We start from the raw sequence: 4491 nt of genomic DNA on the forward strand, positions 1-4491 counted from the left end.
AACACACGGGTCTCCCCTCAGCCCTTTATACCCTCCTCGAGGCCCAGCATCAAAACACTGGCTCAGAAACTGGTGTCTCGTTTGCTGGGACACTGGAAAAAAGATTGCCCTCAAAAGTTGTGTGCAAATCCTTTGACACCAACACAAGTAGCTCCATGTCTATACTTGAAGTAGGAGCCCCTAAAGGCCCCTTCTTGGGGTGATGGGACTCTCCACTAAATTATACAAGTTATTCCCTTAAACAGCTAAGGGGAAGCTAAAGTGAAGATTCATGGACAACCTTGCCCAATTCTGGATAATGGAGCTACACTGTCTAAAACTCTACTTTCTTTTTTCTTTTTTAAAAGATTTATTTATTCATACAGAATTGGGGTACAGGTCAGAGTTGCAGGGGGCGGTGAGAGGCTTCACCAGAAACACAGTGGGGAGCAGAACAGGCAAATCAATGAAGTACACTGCTGAGGGGAGCAGCAGGCGGGTCAGGAGAGGTCTGCCCCGCCATGTGGGTCACCTCCAGGGCGGGGATCCAACTTGCACTGAAGCGGCTTTGCAGTGCTGTGTCTTAACCTGCTGTGCCACCAGGGCACTGTCTCAGAGTAATAAAAGACATCTCTGTAGTGGGGAGATAAAATTCAGAGTGATATTTTGTTTCAAGAATACAACTGACTCTGGGATCTTTCATTTTGCTGTGAGATCTAATTCCAGCCAATCCATTGGGTAGAGACCTCTTTACTAAGTTAAAAATGGCTTATACATTTTGCCCCAAATGGAGCCCTCACCTGAGAATTTTCTGGTCAATGTGAACCTAATTTCTGTGTTCCTTAAAATCTGAGTTTAATATAGAAGAGGAAAAATTCCAGCAAAAGACCCCTAATTCAATCAAGGTGCCCAGATATCTGCAGGTGACCTCTGATACTGACATGGGAGCGTAGTAAGTGCAGAACCTACAAAAGTTCATATAGACATAACTAATCCTTTCCCGAATTATCTCTATTTTAAAATTAAAAGCCATACAAACGCTCACATCAATACTAGGAAACCTAGCCCCTCCCTGGTGGTGCAGCGGATTAAAGTACAGCACTGAGAAGCTAAAGCCACTTCCGCATGAGTTTGATCCCCACCCGCCCCGGAGGTGACCACATGGCGCCGCAGACCTCTCCTGACTGCCTGCTGCTCCCCTCAGCAGTGTATTTTGTTGATCTGCCTGTTCTGCACCTCACTTTGTCTCTGGTGAATCCTCTCACTGCCCCTGCACCGCTAGCCTGTATCCCAGTTCTGTATACACAAATAAATAAATCTTAAAAAAAAAAATACTAGGAAACCTAATTGCCCAAGAGTGAATTATTTCCTGTACCTGTCCCTATAACATGTCAAGCTTGCCAGTCTGAAAACCTAACAGGTTATGCTAGTGATTTGTCCGAAACTTGAGCGGTGTAAGCAAGATAGTTGTTGAATACCCTTTTATCACAGGTTCTACCAAACTGGTTCTCTGCCAGGGCTCTATGTTGAGCCTTCAGCATGCTTGTAGGCCCCCAAGTCCACCCATTTGTCTTCACTTGGAATGGGCAAAAATATGCCGAGCTAGTCATACTGGAAGGGTTCCTGAGGTTCCTTTTCATCTCTCTCAAGTGCTAAAAGTGATTGCGCTCTTGGGCAGCACCTCTGGACCAAGCCAGAAGATATTACATTGGTTGAGGGTTTTGGGGTTTAAGTAAAGCTGGATGGCTGGGAGCTCTCGTGGCAGAGAGGTTGGGGTGGTTACCTTATTTGGGGTTGTTTGTCTCCTTATTTGCCCAATGGTCTTTGGTGCCAGGTGGCTGTATCCGGAGTTGTTTTTTCTCTTTTGGTGTAGCAAAGTTTCCCGGAACTAGGGGCACTGGAGTTTCCTGGAACACCCCCGGGCAGAGGGATTTCCTGGAACACCCCAGGTGTGGAGTTTAACCTAATAAAGAGTTCCCCAGACCTTCCACCAAACAAGAAGTTTGTAGTTTCCTAAGCCTGACTGGATATTGTAGACTATGGCCTCCTAATTTTTCTTTCTTTTTCTCTACTCTATAAACTAGCTAAGAATTCAGTCCCTGAACCCTCCTGTTATATGGCACAAAGGAAACTTGGACACCAGGGCTATCAAGAAGCAGATTTAATGCTCCCATGCAGACTTGGCAGATTCACATCCCAAGGCTGAACCCCATCTGTAGGAAGCCAGGGGCTTAAATACACTTTCAGTTTCTACAAGGTTTCAGATGCATTTGCATTGGCTGTTGTATATAAGTATGACGTGGCTACATACCAAGAGGTGAGATGCATATCAAGGAGTGAGTTAAGGGTCAGTAGTCATGGAACCCCCTATGTCCTTTCTGCCTTTGGCTTTATGAAGCAAGATTCATATCAGGGAAAAGTTGCATACGAGGAACTGAACAAAAGGTTGTTAGTAAGATCCCCAGGCTGCTTATCTCAGGTTACCAAGCTTCACTTCTTCCCGAAGATAAACATGAGTCCTGCCCTCCAGCTGTCTATTCAAGGTTCTTCACCTTATTTGTGCATGAGGGAGTTTAAGTCCTGGTCATGCTAACAAAAGAATATGGTGATAAGCCTAGGCCTGTTGCATATAACTTGACTTAGTTGCTTGTGCTTCACCTTACCTATCTTGTAGCTGTGAACTCGAATTGTTAGCAGATTTATCCTTGGGAAGAGACACTTATTTGCAAAGTCCATATGCTATTTCAGGTTGTCTTCTTTCTGAATTGACTCAACATAATTCCTTTTTTATAACTTCCGTTTTCCTACTCCTCTGCTATAAGGTCTTTCTTTGTGTCTCACTTCAGAAATCCTTTGTACAATTTGATGCTGGCCCTGTTAGAAATAGAGGCTAGTGAAAGAGATCAAAGATGTAAGGTGAGATAGTAAAGCAAGAGTTTATTGCGCCCTCAGGCAAACGCCAGAGGACAAAGTGGAGTCCAGCCCTAGGGAAGGGGGTTGCGAATTTTATAGGCGCAGAGGGGCAAAGACTCAAGACTGCACCAGTTTCAAAAACAGGATGCTTAGGCCAGGATGCTCAGTTTCTATAACAGGATGTTTTCCAGGGTGATTTTCTTCTTTGCAGTTGCTGAATTTGCAAGATTTGTTTCCACCTGTATTTTCCCCCTGTCTTGTCTGCCCACCTTTGGTTGGGGCCAGCTAGGCCCCTTCCTCTGACCTAACAGTCCCTTCATGAATCACTGAATAAAAGTTACATAACATTTACTCAGTTGAATTTCTTGAACAGGAGAAAATAGCTGGAGGTCACTGGAAAGCAAATTTTTTGTTTTGCCTTTGGGCGGGGAAGGAGCCTACCACCTGAAAGAATTGGTAAAGAGGAGAGCCAGGCAAAGATTTTGACCAGCAGGACCTTTACTGTTCTCACCGAGGTTCACCGGCCTCCCACAGAGGTCAGAGAAGGGCAAGCTTTTATAGGGCGGGGCCCCTGGCTTTGGCGGGAAGTTAAGAATGTGGAACCGAGGCCTTTGTTTTCCAAACTGTCCTGTAAGCCGGGTAGAGTTGGTTCCCGGAAAGCAGGCGGCAGCAGTTTCAAGCTCCCTTTTCCAGCCTCAGCCTTGCCCTGTCTTGGACCTTACATCCCCTACCTGATGATAGAGGAAGGGCTCTTGCTGGAGACCAACCGCCCTTCGGACTGGTTACCCTCCTTTTCCTTAAGGAACTCACAGGACCAATCTTAGAGAAGAGTGCGCTATTGGACGGTTGCCAGGCAGGACACCAAAGCAGGTGGGCTGGTACCCAGGAAATTTTATATGGAAGCGTCATAGCTCAGGACAGCAGGTGCAGAAAGTAGATAAGGAAGTGAAGGCCCAGGCAACGCTTAACTTGCACAAACAGGGTGCTGGTGAAGTCCCTGTGGTTGTGACAGCTGCCTCTTCCTGCCTGGATGCCTGCAGGCAACCTAACGGTCAGGGCGGCGTCCACGAGGCCCCTTCCCTGCCCGAACTGGCATTGCACCCCCTAGGCAGAACAGGTCAGCGGGAGCTGTTTTGAAGCCCTGCCTCTGGATCCTATTCCCTGCGGGAGGGAGGCTCCCAGGGTAGCCCAACGCACAAATAGGGAGAGTGGTGGAAAAACTGGCAGGGCTGGTGAAAGTGCCGCCGGCCTAGTCGCCGCCGTCCAGAGTGCAGCGCGGGGGCTGGGAGAGGTGGGGCTGGGGGGCTTCAGTACCGACGGGGCTTGGCTCATAGACCCCACAGCACAGCTTCCAATCGGGGAAAAGGCGAGATGTTGGCCCTCCCAGTTTCCTAGAGAGACCTCCGCGGCCTGGGCGGCGACGCGCGTGCGCGACCTGGACCGGCGGAGAGACCGGCGGCCGCGGACGGCCGCTGTGGCGAGGTGTCCGGCGATGTCCGCCAAGAGGTGGAGGCGGTGCTGCCCAGTGAGCCTGCCTGGGGCCGGGCAGCGGTCACCTTCGAGATGCGGCGTCTCATCAGCCAGGGGTCGCCGCGGCGG

Source organism: Condylura cristata, unplaced genomic scaffold, assembly GCF_000260355.1.
Source record: "Condylura cristata isolate star-nosed mole 26May11 unplaced genomic scaffold, ConCri1.0 scaffold00004, whole genome shotgun sequence".
NCBI lineage: Eukaryota > Metazoa > Chordata > Mammalia > Eulipotyphla > Talpidae > Condylura > Condylura cristata.